Genomic DNA, 17,316 nt, shown 5'->3' with positions numbered 1-17,316 from the left:
TTTTCACATCCACCTACAGAGACACTAACTGGCCAGTTGGTGTTTTCACATACACCTACAGAGACACTTACTGGCTAGTTGGCGTTTTCACATACACTACAGAGACACTTACTGGCCAGTTGGCGTTTTCACATCCACCTACAGAGACACTTACTGGCCAGTTGGCGTTTTCACATACACCTACAGAGACACTTACTGGCCAGTTGGTGTTTTCACATACACCTACAGAGACACTTACTGGCCAGTTGGCGTTTTCACATACACCTACAGAGACACTTACTGGCCAGTTGGCGTTTTCACATACACCTACAGAGACACTTACTGACCAGTTGGAGTTTTCACATACACCTACAGGGACACTTACTGGCCAGTTGGCGTTTTCACATCCACCTACAGGGACACTTACTGGCCAGTTGGCGTTTTCACATCCACCTACAGGGACACTTACTGGCCAGTTGGCGTTTTCACATACACCTACAGAGACACTTACTGGCCAGTTGGCGTTTTCACATACACCTACAGAGACACTTACGGGCCAGTTGGTGTTTTCACATACACCTACAGAGACACTTACTGGCTAGTTGGCGTTTTCACATCCACCTACAGGGACACTTACTGGCCAGTTGGCGTTTTCACATACACCTACAGGAACACTTACTGGCCAGTTGGCGTTTTCACATCCACCTACAGGGACACTTACTGGCCAGTTGGCGTTTTCACATACACCTACAGGGACACTTACTGGCCAGTTGGCGTTTTCACATCCACCTACAGGGACACTTACTGGCCAGTTGGCGTTTTCACATCCACCTACAGAGACACTAACTGGCCAGTTGGTGTTTTCACATACACCTACAGAGACACTTACTGGCTAGTTGGCGTTTTCACATACACCTACAGGGACACTTACATGCCAGTTGGCGTTTTCACATCCACCTACAGGGACACTTACTGGCCAGTTGGCGTTTTCACATCCACCTACAGAGACACTAACTGGCCAGTTGGTGTTTTCACATACACCTACAGAGACACTTACTGGCTAGTTGGCGTTTTCACATACACTACAGAGACACTTACTGGCCAGTTGGCGTTTTCACATCCACCTACAGAGACACTTACTGGCCAGTTGGCGTTTTCACATACACCTACAGAGACACTTACTGGCCAGTTGGCGTTTTCACATACACCTACAGAGACACTTACTGGCCAGTTGGCGTTTTCACATACACCTACAGAGACACTTACTGGCCAGTTGGCGTTTTCACATACACCTACAGAGACACTTACTGGCCAGTTGGCGTTTTCACATACACATACAGAGACACTTACTGGCCAGTTGGCGTTTTCACATCCACCTACAGAGACACATACTGGCCAGTTGGCGTTTTCACATACACCTACAGAGACACATACTGGCCAGTTGGCATTTTCACATACACCTACAGGGACACTTACTGGCCAGTTGGCGTTTTCACATCTACCTACAGAGACACTTACTGGCCAGTTGGCGTTTTCACATACACCTACAGGGACACTTACTGGCCAGTTGGCGTTTTCACATCCACCTACAGGGACACTTACTGGCCAGTTGGCGTTTTCACATACACATACAGAGACACTTACTGGCCAGTTGGTGTTTTCACATACACCTACAGGGACACTTACTGGCCAGTTGGCGTTTTCACATCCACCTACAGGGACACTTACTGGCCAGTTGGCGTTTTCACATCCACCTACAGAGACACTAACTGGCCAGTTGGTGTTTTCACATACACCTACAGAGACACTTACTGGCTAGTTGGCGTTTTCACATACACCTACAGGGACACTTACTGGCCAGTTGGCGTTTTCACATCCACCTACAGGGACACTTACTGGCCAGTTGGCGTTTTCACATCCACCTACAGAGACACTAACTGGCCAGTTGGTGTTTTCACATACACCTACAGAGACACTTACTGGCTAGTTGGCGTTTTCACATACACTACAGAGACACTTACTGGCCAGTTGGCGTTTTCACATCCACCTACAGAGACACTTACTGGCCAGTTGGCGTTTTCACATACACCTACAGAGACACTTACTGGCCAGTTGGCGTTTTCACATACACCTACAGAGACACTTACTGGCCAGTTGGCGTTTTCACATAGACCTACAGAGACACTTACTGGCCAGTTGGCGTTTTCACATACACCTACAGGGACACTTACTGGCCAGTTGGCGTTTTCACATCCACCTACAGGGACACTTACTGGCCAGTTGGCGTTTTCACATACACCTACAGAGACACTTACTGGCCAGTTGGCGTTTTCACATACACATACAGAGACACTTACTGGCCAGTTGGCGTTTTCACATCCACCTACAGAGACACATACTGGCCAGTTGGCGTTTTCACATACACCTACAGAGACTCATACTGGCCAGTTGGCATTTTCACATACACCTACAGGGACACTTACTGGCCAGTTGGCGTTTTCACATCTACCTACAGAGACACTTACTGGCCAGTTGGCGTTTTCACATACACCTACAGGGACACTTACTGGCCAGTTGGCGTTTTCACATCCACCTACAGGGACACTTACTGGCCAGTTGGCGTTTTCACATACACATACAGAGACACTTACTGGCCAGTTGGCGTTTTCACATACACCTACAGAGACACTTACTGGCCAGTTGGCGTTTTCACATACACCTACAGAGACACTTACTGGCCAGTTGGCGTTTTCACATACACCTACAGGAACACTTACTGGCCAGTTGGCGTTTTCACATACACCTACAGAGACACTTACTGGCCAGTTGGCGTTTTCACATACACATACAGAGACACTTACTGGCCAGTTGGCGTTTTCACATACACCTACAGAGACACTTACTGGCCAGTTGGCGTTTTCACATACACCTACAGAGACACTTACTGGCCAGTTGGCGTTTTCACATACACCTACAGGAACACTTACTGGCCAGTTGGCGTTTTCACATACACCTACAGAGACACTTACTGGCCAGTTGGCGTTTTCACATACACCTACAGGAACACTTACTGGCCAGTTGGCGTCTCCCGAAGGCAGATGTGAATAATGTTGGCATAGGATACAGACTACTATATATATATATAAATAAAACCATGTGGCATCAAAAGAGAGATTCAGGGAGAACATATTATTAGAGTATTTCAACAGTTTGTAATTATGTACACTATGACGTACGCTATGTAACACATGTTCAAAACCCCGACTGTGCGTGTCAGAAAACCTACAACATGCCATGGACTCAAGGAATGCAGAGAAGTCAAATCATGTGCAGTCTATGCATGGTGTCAATGGATGTGTATGGCAAAAACAGATCCTTCTTACCACCCCTAAAATTAGTCACGCAATGCCACCACCAAATCTCTGGTTTAACTTACAAAACAGCTGCATTGAGAATCACCACGGCCAACACAATGTGTTCACTGTCGCACAAATACAATTCTGTATCTTCTGTGATCTTGTGACATATTACTGTTAAATCTTTGGAAAATGAAAATAAAGATATTCAACAAAAACATCTTCTTTTACTACAATGTAAAATATTGCAATTTTTTTTTTAAACTGCTCCCATTGAAGGTTAAAAATACCACCAGTGGCTGTCACAGGAAAATACAATTCAATGCTTTCTTTTTTGGAAATTTGCATGTGCTGCGCGGGTGCATCAGGTACCCAATATTCCTCTTTGAGAAGCATTGGATTTGACCATAGCCAGAGAAGGCCCCGTCTTTTCATGAAGCCCATTTTAGTATTCCTTCCTTTAATCAGTTCATTGCCGATAGGGGCCAAGGACACACAGCATTATGGAATATTTATTCAGAACTCTCATTAAATCACATGAGATCACTTGCAAAATTTATCTTGAGAGGCAGAAAAGGTTGTAAATGCGTTAGAAAGAAAAGTGTCAAGACTTGGGACCAATTAAAATCCATCTGATACTAAGAAATCAGCCCTGTGGGAATGAGTATGGCAAAGAATAATGAGAGTTGCAGTTCTGTAACAGCTACCTTTATCTACCTGTATATCCTGGTATTAAGGATTATATTCAATCTGACCATTCATATTAAAGTCTTAGAGTACGTTGATGTCATAATACCTGATCATAGCAGTTTAGTGGCTAAGGTCATGCTGGTCAAATTATTAGTATAACACACAGTATGCAGACTAACACACACGCTGACTAAAGTATAAATACACACTGATCCATGCAGAGACACACATACAGACATACACTGACCCATATAGACACTCTCTTACCCATACAGACACACACTGACCCATACAGACACACACTGACCCATGCAGACACACACTGACCCATGCAAACACACACTGACCCATACAGACACCAAATGACCCATGCAGAAATACATACAGACACACACTAACCCATGCAGACACACACATACAGACAGACACTCTCTTACCCATACAGACACACTGACCCATGCAGACACCAAATGACCCATACAGACACACACAATGGCCCATACAGACACACAATGACTCATGCAGACACACACTGACCCATGCAGACACTCTCTTACCTATACAGGCACACACTGATGCATGCAGACACACACTGACCCATACAGACACACACAATGGTCAATACAGACACACACTGACCCATGCAGACACGCACTGACCCATACAGACACACACTGACCCATACAGACACACACTGACCTATGCAGAAATACATACAGACACACACTAACCCATGCAGACACACACATACAGACAGACACTCTCTTACCCATACAGACACACTGACCCATGCAGACACCAAATGACCCATACAGACACACACAATGGCCCATACAGACACACAATGACTCATGCAGACACACACTGACCCATGCAGACACTCTCTTACCTATACAGACACACAATGACCCATGCAAACACACACTGGCCAATGCAGACACTGACCCATACAGACACACACTGACCCATGCAGAAATACATACAGACACACACTAACCCACGCAGACACACACATGCAGACAGACACTCTCTTACCCATAAAGACACACACTGACCCATACAGACACTCTCTTACCCATACAGGCACACACTGACCCATGCAGACACACACTGACCCATACAGACACACACTGACCCATGCAGACACCAAATGACCCATAAAGACACACACTGACCCATATAGACACACACAATGGCCCATACAGACACACACTGACCCATACAGACACACACAATGACCCATACAGACACACACTGACCCATGCAGACACCAAATGACCCATGAAGACACACACTGACCCATATAGACACACACAATGGCCCATGCAGACACACAATGACCCATACAGACACACACTGACCCATACAGACACACACAATGGCCCATACAGACACACACTGACCCATACAGACACACACAATGACCCATACAGACACACACTGACCCATGCAGACACCAAATGACCCATGAAGACACACACTGACCCATATAGACACACACAATGGCCCATGCAGACACACAATGACCCATACAGACCAGTCAAGGCGACCCTCCCCTTCTTATTTTCAACATCCTGAAAAACCACGTAACACGTGGTGCATAGAAACTGCTGTTAATATCTAGCATATAAAGAACATTCACATATTCTTTAGTACTGTTAGTTTAATGAATGATATGAAAGATGAAAGAGATAACATATCAGACATAAATTAAAGGACAACTATCGGTAAATTCTCACTTTTCATTTTCTTTTTTAAAATTTATTACATTTAACGAAAAGATTATATTTTTTCTTAAATGACCAATATTGATTTTTTGTTTTCTTTAGAAAATGACCTTTTTTTTAAATTTGTCTAAGCAGCCATGTTGGGTCAGACTGTACTGTTACCATTTGCATATAATAACACGACAACATATGTGACGGCAGATTATAGCAAATCAATGTGACCCCGAAGTTTGGTGGCCGCTTTGTGCTCCTCGGCTGTATAGAAAGTTCAACCACATTTCAGCAAAGCATGTGGTTTATGGTCCAATTGAAATCGGGTGCAGATAACTCATGGCCCATTTCTTCTTCCTCTTAATTTTCTTTTTTTCCCCATTATATCATTTTTTATTGTGAGTTTTCAGTATGTATTACAGACATTTTTCAATATGCATTACAGACATCCAACAGGTCCGACAATACCATTGTGGTAACAGCCTTTTTCCTGACAACATGCAACTGGAATGGGGTACAACAAGTGTTGGTGGTGGTATCACTGTATCAGCAGAACAGACAGTACGGTGTTACAATTCTGAGCTACCACTTTATTTACATACAGTACATTTACACCTTATACATATCCCCACTCCCCGATGTACACATGAGGTCTTGCTATCACCCTGGCTGACTCAAATCCTGTGCATTGAAATAGGTGCGTCGATCTTGACCCGTTGGATATTGTCCAATAACCTTAAAGGCACACTGTAGGCAACCAGACCACTTCAGCCCAATGAAGTGGTCTGGGTGCCAGGTTCCCCTAGTTTTAACCCTGCAGCTGTAAACATAGCAGTTTCAGAGAAACCGATATGTTTACATTTAGGGTTAATCGATCCTCTAGTGGCTGTCTACCTGACAGTCACTAGAGGCCGCTTCCGCTTCTGAGATGACACTGGGCGTCCATCGGAAATGAGTAATGCTTTCCTATGGGCGGTTGAACCCCTTCAACCCAGCTCGATGGAGGCCCTGAGGGAGGGGGGAGGGGGGGTCCTAATATTTTTCCAATAGGTTGCTATGCTGCTCTTAGCGGCTATCAGTATATGAATGAATGCTGATCTTTCCATTTTGCTGAGCTCTTTAGGTAAAATGTGTAAGATGTAAGGGGCAAAGTGCTATGTCTTGCCCTGTCAAGGTAAACATCATTTCTTTGATTTTCGCCCAGAAATGGAGAAGTGATTTGCAAGACCAGAACATGTGGCTGATCCAGCCCATCCCATCTCCGCAGTTCCAGTATTTGGTATCCGTATTGGCATATACACGTGAGAGCCTCTAGGGGGTCATGTACCACGTCCTCATCCACACTTTATCACCTTTGTCACCTCTAGGAGGCCCATGCCTCTTGTAGCTTCTTTAGTGTGTGTTAGCGCTTGTTTCCACTGAGATGTCGTAAATTCCCATTGGATCTCTGATTCCTATTAAATCATATATGAGAAATTTATGGGTGTCTGTAGCATGTCGATAGCAGCTTCTTAATGAGTTTCCCTCCGACACATAGTCGTACGAAGTTATCCATTAGAGCCGTTTTTTGTTTTGGGCCTTTCATCTCGTGTAACATATGCTTAACTCTTAGGTAAGAGAATAGTTTTCAATTAGGGATTGTGAAAGTCTGTTGTAGACTGGGGAATGCAGTCCTGAGTCCCCATACAATTGTGCAATTTGCTGTATTCCTGCATCGATCCATGGTTGAATCCGCAGGTTTTCTGTGTGGTATTGTAAACACTGCAGTGGGGCCTACCATAATGGGTTGTTTGAAGCCAACCGAACTTTCGACCAATCTTTGCCAAACCTTGAAGCAACAACGAGGTAGTGGGCAATGGCTGTATCTGGCTAGGCTGCTGGTGAGCCGGGAGCCACAAAATGGTTACAATAGAATGTGGGCCAAACACAGAGTTTTCTAGAGTATACCACAGGGGGCGTTCCATGATGTCATGTAGGCCTCCTATTTGTCCTCTTAAGTTTCTCGTATGAGGTTCTGAGAAAGCCACAAAGTGAGGTGAAGGTAATAAAAACTGTGACTGGTTTCATTGTCCAGAATAACGGCCCATCATGGACTCCTACGGTATTAATTATCTGAAAAAGTCTCGGCTAGATCTGTGACATCACACACCACGTTCTCCGCCAGAACGTCTTCCTCGCAGGACTTTATGTTCTAACAACAAAATGTTTCCACCAACAAAATGGTGTCCAGCGCCACAAAAGGCAACCATTTTGAAAATAGAAAATAACAACAACATTTTTACTCAAGTATAATATACTAAACCCTATATAATAGATATTTATAAAATCCAACAGGCTAGCAGGTTTTAGAGGCACACAGGTTATAACACACTTTGATGAGCATACTTTGTTGTAATTGCATTAGTGTGTTTTTATTTACAAATAGACTATTTCACGAATGCTGGTTAAACTTATTTATTTTAGAAAGCGTTCGCATGTGCTATACGCTAAGTCACAAGTGTAATTTACACAGAAATGAGAACAATGACATTTTAAATGACAATATCATAAGTTGAGGTAAGAAAAAACGAAAAAAACACGAATATATATAAATCACACACCTTATTGTGTATTTTAAGCTGTTATATAAGTCTTTGATTGGGCTAACCAACTCTACTTTACCTATAAAATCATTGCACATCGTTTACCCATTTTGTTATTTTTTTTATCTCGATTAAAAGCTTTACTTTTGAAACGGAAATAATCTGTTAGCGCGGCTTGTGCGTGGTTAATTCCCTTAATGCTTGGCATGGCCAGATACCTGCTCTTGCTAACATCAGCAATCTATACGGTCCCATAAAATAAAGGGTAACGGTTAGAGAGTGTCTAATATTTGAATCACGTTTGCTTGCCAAGCAATTTGCTACACTTTTCATTAAGTTGTAAATCAGTTTTATTATCGACGAACACGCCATAATTCTTTGGTCAATACTGGCACCCATTCCAGATTACTTTACAAGTGCAAACGCCTTGTCTGTGGCCTGGGTAAACCATACAGTGTATCACAGAATTCGTGTATCTGGACATTGCTTTATTAATTGATGAGGCAACCCTAAACACAGCCAAGTAAAAATAAATCCACTGAAGTCTTTGTGTTGCACAGTTTCAGCAGGTATCGAGAACTAACAAATCCTTGTTAAAGGGACACTATAGGCACCCAGACCACTTCATCTCAATGGCAAGGCTCCATGGCAATTGAACTGTATGTGTGTGATCTGAGCGCCATTCAATAATAATGGGCGATCAGATCTGAACGATCGAATGTACCTGCTTTATGCAATGGCTGCACAGTTATATATTTTTATGTATTTTATTGTCTTTTGCTGCCATGTGTTCAATGGAGTTTTGCCTCTGTCCTTAGAGATAATTGGATTACTTCTCAATTATCTCCAGGATAGAAGACTCTGTGAAACTGGTCTTGGGCAGAAAGGACTACGATCTATCTTTCGAACCACTGGACCAATTTATTATTATTATTATTATTTTATTAACGTATGTTTGTATTTGGAGTATGTTGATTCTGAAAATGTAAGTTATGTGAATGTGATGCATACTTTTAAAGTTATGAATAATGGGGAAAAACTGTATTTCTCTGCCTGTGATAATTACATTACCCATTGTGTAAGGTAATTGTATCACAAGCAGAGGGGAGGATTTTGTGTGGGAGTGTCTGAGTATATTGTATGTGTTTATTGGTTGTTTTCCACAACCCTGTGGGTGGTACTAATGTGTATATAAGAACAATAAACCCACAGCTCTGTCTGTTCCTGCTTGAACCCTCAAAATGGAGCCTTGTCTCGTTCTTGGGGGGATTTATTGTATGCTGTTCCAGTTTGACTGCTAGGAATGTAAACCTATTCGTATGGTTTTTCCTATTCGGCTGTTTACAGCATTCGTATGTTTGAGAGCATTCATATGCTTCTCCGGTTCGGTGTATTGGTGTCTACAGTAGCTGTGCCTGTGTCTCTGGAAAGGGAAGATCTACTAAATGGCTGTTAACCCCCTTTATGCCTGGGGGTGCCGTTACAGTATCATCCTTATTAAAAAAGTATAATACGCAAATATAACACAGTGTGTAAAGAAACTTTATCAAGTTAGGCAAGCAGGAAAAGGTAAGTAAACTTCAAGGGTGGACACGTGACACCTAACATTGAGGAAGTCACTTTAGTGTTAGGAATTCACATTTGTATAGTGATTCTTACAGGCTGGCACAGAGGGAGGAGGATGAAGGGATGTATGGAGCCAAGGACTGTACCTGTCAAGAACGCAGCTATCTGAATGTGTTATAACAGGTCCACAAGGTACCGTGCACACCTGCAGACGCAGCTATCTGAAGGGGTTATAACAGGCCCAGAAAGAACCGTGCACACCTGCAGATGCAGCTATCTGAAGGGGTTATACCAGGCCCACAAGGTACCACGCACACCTGCAGACGCAGCTATCTGAAGGGGTTATAACAGGCCCACAAGGTACAGTGCACACCTGCAGACGCAGCTATCTGAAGGGGTTATAACAGGCCCACAAGGTACCACGCACACCTGCAGACGCAGCTATCTGAAGGGGTTATAACAGGCCCACAAGGTACCACGCACACCTGCAGACGCAACTATCTGAAGGGATTATAACAGGCCCACAAGGTACCACGCACACCTGCAGACACAGCTCTCAGAAGGGGTTATAACAGGCCCACAAGGTACCGTGCACACCTGCAGACTCAGCTATCTGAATGTGTTATAACAGGCCCACAAGGTACCGTGCACACCTGCAGACGCAGCTATCTGAAGGGGTTATAACAGGCCCACAAGGTACCGCGTACACCTGCAGACTCAGCTATCTGAATGTGTTATAACAGGCCCACAAGGTACAGTGCACACCTGCAGACGCAGCTATCTGAAGGGGTTATAACAGGCCCACAAGGTACCGTGCACACCTGCAGACTCAGCTATCTGAATGTGTTATAACAGGCCCACAAGGTACCGTGCACACCTGCAGACGCAGCTATCTGAAGGGGTTATAACAGGCCCACAAGGTACCACGTACACCTGCAGACTCAGCTATCTGAATGTGTTATAACAGGCCCACAAGGTACCGTGCACACCTGCAGACACAGCTATCTGAAGGGGTTATAACAGGCCCACAAGGTACCACGCACACCTGCAGACGCAGCTATCTGAAGGGGTTATAACAGGCCCACAAGGTACCGTGCACACCTGCAGACGCAGCTATCTGAATGTGTTATAACAGGCCCACAAGGTACCGTGCACACCTGCAGACGCAGCTATCTGAAGGGGTTATAACAGGCCCACAAGGTACCACGCACACCTGCAGACGCAGCTATTTGAAGTGGTTATAACAGGCCCACAAGGTACTGTGCACACCTGCAGACGCAGCTATCTGAAGGGGTTATAACAGGCCCACAAGGTACCGTGCACACCTGCAGATGCAGCTATCTGAAGGGGTTATAACAGGCCCAGAAGGAACCGTGCACACCTGCAGACTCAGCTATCTGAAGGGGTTACAACAGGCCCACAAGGTACCGTGCACACCTGCAGACGCAGCTATCTGAAGGGGTTATAACAGGCACACAAGGTACCGTGCACACCTGCAGACGCAGCTATCTGAAGGGGTTATAACAGGCCCACGAGGTACCACGCACACCTGCAGACGCAGCTATCTGAATGTGTTATAACAGGCCCACAAGGTACCATGCACACCTGCAGACGCAGCTATCTGAATGTGTTATAACAGGCCCACAAGGTACCGTGCACACCTCCAGACTCAGCTATCTGAAGGGGTTATAACAGGCCCACAAGGTACCGTGCACACCTGCAGACTCAGCTATCTGAAGGGGTTATAACAGGCCCACAAGGTACCGTGCACACCTGCAGACGCAGCTATCTGAAGGGGTTATAACAGGCCCACGAGGTACCACGCACACCTGCAGACGCAGCTATCTGAATGTGTTATAACAGGCCCACAAGGTACCGTGCACACCTGCAGACGCAGCTATCTGAATGTGTTATAACAGGCCCAGAAGGTACCGTGCACACCTCCAGACTCAGCTATCTGAAGGGGTTATAACAGGCCCACAAGGTACCGTGCACACCTGCAGACGCAGCTATCTGAAGGGGTTATAACAGGCCCACAAGGTATCGTGCACACCTGCAGACGCAGCTATCTGAAGGGGTTATAACAGGCCCACAAGGTACCACGCACACCTGCAGACGCAGCTATCTGAAGGGGTTATAACAGGCCCATGAGGTACCGTGCACACCTGCAGATGCAGCTATCTGAATGTGTTATAACAGGCCCACAAGGTACCGTGCACACCTGCAGACGCAGCTATCTGAAGGGGTTATAACAGGCCCAGAAGGAACCGTGCACACCTGCAGACGCAGCTATCTGAAGGGGTTATAACAGGCCCACAAGGTACCACGCACACCTGCAGACGCAGCTATCTGAATGTGTTATAACAGGCCCACAAGGTACCGTGCACACCTCCAGACTCAGCTATCTGAAGGGGTTATAACAGGCCCACAAGGTACCGTGCACACCTACAGACGCAGCTATCTGAAGGGGTTATAACAGGCCCACAAGGTACCGCGCACACCTGCAGACGCAGCTATCTGAAGGGGTTATAACAGGCCCACAAGGTACCACGCACACCTGCAGACTCAGCTATCTGAATGTGTTATAACAGGCCCACAAGGTACCACGTACACCTGCAGACGCAGCTATCTGAAGGGGTTATAACAGGCCCACAAGGTACCGCGTACACCTGCAGACGCAGCTATCTGAAGGGGTTATAACAGGCCCACAAGGTACAGTGCACACCTGCAGACTCAGCTATCTGAAGGGGTTATAACAGGTCCACAAGGTACCGTGCACATCTGCAGACGCAGCTATCTGAATGTGTTATAACAGGCCCACAAGGTACCGTGCACACCTCCAGACTCAGCTATCTGAAGGGGTTATAACAGGCCCACAAGGTACCACGCACACCTGCAGACGCAGCTATCTGAAGGGGTTATAACAGGCCCACAAAGTACCGCGTACACCTACAGACGTAGCTATCTGAAGGGGTTATAACAGGCCCACAAGGTACCGTGCACACCTGCAGACGCAGCTATCTGAGGGGGTTATAACAGGCCCAGAAGGAACCGTGCACACCTGCAGACGCAGCTATCGGAAGGGGTTATAAGAGGCCCATGTATCTCTATGAGGAAATGCTGATTGGCCAGGGCTGTGTTTGAATCATGCTGGCTCTGCCACTGATCTGCCTCCTTGTCAGTCTCAGCCAATCCTATGGGGAAGCATTGTGATTGGATCAGGCTACCACTTCTGCTGATGTCAGCAGGCAGTGGGCAGGTTTAAAGGAAAAAGGGACAAAGGAAGCAGCTCCAGGCTTGAATACAAATAAGATTTCACTATTTGTAGGGAGGCATGAGGAGGACAGGGGGGCTAGATGGTGGTTTTAACCCTATAGGGTCAGGAATACATGTTTGTGTTCTTGACCCTATAGTGCTCCTTTAAATACAATGAATCTCTATGGAGGAATCGTAGGCGCATCACACCGAGCACTGCACATGCGCCCACCTTCCCCAATGCCTAGGAGAGGCTTTGGATTAGCCAGTCATGGAGGCATGCCTCCAGAATGACGCAACCCGAGGAGGAGACTTAGCACTGGAGAAAAGTTATCTTCTTAAAAGGAGATGTTTCCAGCCATATTAGTTGAGCTGTTTGATGGAGATGCAGTAATGATGAGAACGACTAATTTGTCTAGTCATTTCTGGACTTGCTGTTGCTGAACGAGGTTGTTCTTGTCCAGCTGACTATGTAGAGACTAACTCTCCCTTCAGGAGTCCAGCAATTACCATCTGCCGTTGAACATCCATGATCATGTAACATCCTTTGTTGTTTTATTATGTATCCGTACCTTTAAGAATAAACTTGATTAAACCGTAAGTCAGATTGCGTATTAGTACTTTTGGTTAATACAGATGTATATTAACATGGCAAGCCTTTTACCCAAGAAGAAATATTCATAAAATAATTATTTCAATCAACTGGAAAAAGACACAGAACGAACTGAATTTATTACATTTAGACATACTTGAAAACAAGAGAAATCTCAATGTATCCATCCTGGTAAAATATTTTATAAATAAATTTGGCTTCCAGATTACATCCAAACAGAATCCCCACATTGAGCCCCCACAGAGATCTGAGTGCACAATATAACCGAATAGCGCTCAGACCCCATAGATACAGTTCAATCACCATGGAGCTAAAGTCTTGTACAGGGTGCTTTCGACGAAACGAATGAGCTCCATAGGATGGCTATCTGGGGCAGTTCTGTTCGTTTATAGTCAATGTACCGAACGGCACGGCGTTCGTATGAACCTGGAACAGAACGAGGAAGGGTCGGCGACTTCAGCGGTGTTCGTGGGAAATAGTATCCGATATTAGTTCCATGAGTTTGTCATCGAACACCGCTGGGCGTTCAACTGTCCAAGATGGCCACCGCCATGTGTTCGTTCATACGAACGACGACCACCCAGCTGACCATTCGGGAGTTGGAAGTGTCTGCGGTTAACCACAATTTTAATGAGGGCAGAAAAGTTAACGAGCAGCCACTTCCTTGCTGGGTGGCCTGCCATTCGGTAGTTTATTCGTATTTAGGCGAATAAAAGCAGGACCATACGGACAACTGGCAAATACCGAACAAACAGACGAATCAAGGTTAAATAGTAATAATCCAAAGACAGAGGGGTCTGTAACAGCTTCCTAGTTCCGTACATCCCCAAGTTGACCCGAAAAGGATCAAGCCGGATCTGCCGGAGTGTGGGACATCTGTGTGGAAGCGTCTGTGTGGACAAGTAAACGTTTGTTAGGTACTGGGGCAGCCAAGACAGGGGCATTAACAAGGGCTTGCTTGAGTGCTTGAAACGCGGCTTCACAAGCTGGAGACCACAGGACCTGCCTAGGTAAATTATTTTTGGTCAGGTCAGTCAAGGGCTTGACTATAGCCAGGGACAAAGCGTCTGTAGTACCTTGTAGTGCCTAAGAAGGCACTGCGAGGTGTGGGCCAGTTAGCTACCGCCTCTACCTTGGCACGTTCTGGTCTCTGGTTCCCACACCCTACTCTGTGACCCAAATACTGCACTTCAGCCATACCTAGGTGGCACTTATCTGGCTTTAAGGTCAGGCCTGCGGCCCGAATCTTGTCCAGAACTACCCCTACATGAACCAGGTGGTCTTCCCCAAGACTCACTGTGGATCGCATTGTCGTCCAGGTATGCACAAGCAAAATCCTGGAAGCCATTGAGGAGCCTATCAACCATACGTTGGAAGGTAGCCGGGGGAATTTTTCATCCCAAAAGGCATGACCCTAAACTGGTACAGGCCAAACAGGGTAACAAATGCCGACTTGGGGATAGCATCCTCGACCAGGGGAATCTGCCGATAGCGGACCCTCTTCCCATAGAGAAGCTCAAAGGGAGAGAACCCTGTAGATTCCTTTGGTACCTCTCTATAAGCAAATAACATGTGATGCAGGAATCTCTCCCAGTCTCTGCAGGCGTCAGTAAAGGTCCTCAGCATTTGCTTGAGGGTTCCATTAAAGCGCTCGCAGAGACCGTTAGTCTGGGGGTGGTAAGGTGAGCTCAACAGGGGCTTAATGTTGCACACCTTCCACAACTGCTGGTTGAGAACAGCGATAAACTGGGTCCCCTGATCTGATAGGATCTCTTTAGTGAACTCCACTCAGGTGAATATCTTAACCAGGGCATCAGCTACTGTCTCTGCCTCGATGTTAGACAAAGCTACTGCCTCTGGGTAACGTGTGGCATAGTCCACCACGGTAGAATGTATTTCTTCCCGGATGGACTAGGTCTAGCAAAAGGACCCATAATGTCAACGGCTACGTGGTAGAAGGGCTCCCCAATGATAGGCATTGGCATAAGTCTGGCCTTAGGGTGGTCCCCCCGCTTTCCTACCCGTTGACACGTGTCACAAGTCCTGCAGTACTGTCGCACGTCCCGATTAAAACTGGGCCATAAGAAATTTTGAGTAATTCTATTGGCCGTGCGACGGGACCCTAGATGTCCTGCTAGGGAACATCATGCCCGATTCGCAGAATCTCCAGCTGGTATTTCTTAGGTATTATCAGCTGCCTTTTCTGCGAAGGGGTTTTACCTTTCAGGGATTTCTTGGGGATCCTATACAACCTATCCCCACCCACTCATAGAGTTCCCCATCTGCTCCCCTCTCCTGAGTGTCTGCCTTGGCCCTATATTTCTGCAGGGTCGGATCCTCCCTGGTTTCCCTCCTAAATGCCTCTGGGGTATCCCAGTCTAGGGGGGCCTGTTCTAGGGTAATCGTCGGGGTAGTTGGTCTTACCTGGGTCTCTGCAGCAGGTGGGCCGGTTCCAGCAGCACGGGTCTGGGCACGGGTAGTCACAGGGTTGGCCTCCGCGGGGCCCAGCGGGGCGTAAGCAGAAACAAGGGGGGCCAAATCATTCCCCAGTAGGACATCAGCTGGTGTTTCATGATGCCCACGTTGACATGTCCTGAACCAACTCCCCAATCCAAATGGACGCGGGCAGTAAGTAGCCGGTAAATGGTTCCTCCAGCAGCCCTAACGGCTACAGTTTCCCCCGTATGCTCACTCTCCGGGTCAGGTTGCGCTGTTCCAGGGTCAGAGTAGCGCCGGTATCTCGCAGTCCACTGGCTGTCTTTCCATTGACCCGGACAGTCTGTCTGTGTTGCTGCCGGTTATCTCTGGTAGCTTCATGGACAGGGTCAGCCTCATGGAGAGTTCCCCAGTGCTCTTTTGCTGTGTTCCCCACTTCGATGCAGTGGGCAGCAGGTATTGGTGCATGAGGGTTCCCTCCTCCTGGCTTTCTCCAGGACTGAGACTGGCAGGAGGGATTCAAAGGGCAGTCTTGCTTCTTGTGTCCGACTTGGTCACAACAAGAACACTTTAGTGGTTGTGAGTAACTTTGCTGGTTATACCTGGGCTGCTGTTGGTAGACGGCAGCTGGAGGGGGTGCCGCAGGTCAGTAATCTGTGCGGGGAGCTGCCTTGACCACAGGGGTGTCTTAATTGCGGGCATCGGTGTATTCATCCACCAATCGTGCTGCTTCAGGCAGAGTGAGAGGTCTCCTGTCTTGGATCCATTCTCTAATCCCTAGGATCAGCTTCTCGTAGAAGTGCTCCAGCAGGAACAACTGCAGCACCTCTTCCCTGGATACTGCCTGGCATCCAATGACCGAGTGGGATGCCATGCAGTGTAAGCGGCATGCCCACTATGTGCATGAGTCCCCACTCTGCTTAGCATTGTCCCAAAATCGCCTCTGGTATTATGGCATACCTGGCCAAGAGTGCTTCCTTTACCAGCCCATAATCCACGATATCCTCATCAGGGATGGCCTGGAAAGCTTCACTAGCACGGCCGGACAGTTTCCCAGACAAAAATGTGACCCATTCGTCTGCAGGGCACATTGACGTTCAAAATCGGCAAGGTACCTGTCG

The sequence above is a fragment of the Pelobates fuscus genome, chromosome 11 (genome assembly GCF_036172605.1).
Source record: "Pelobates fuscus isolate aPelFus1 chromosome 11, aPelFus1.pri, whole genome shotgun sequence".
Classification (NCBI taxonomy): domain Eukaryota; kingdom Metazoa; phylum Chordata; class Amphibia; order Anura; family Pelobatidae; genus Pelobates; species Pelobates fuscus.
This window is presented reverse-complemented; position numbering follows the sequence as displayed.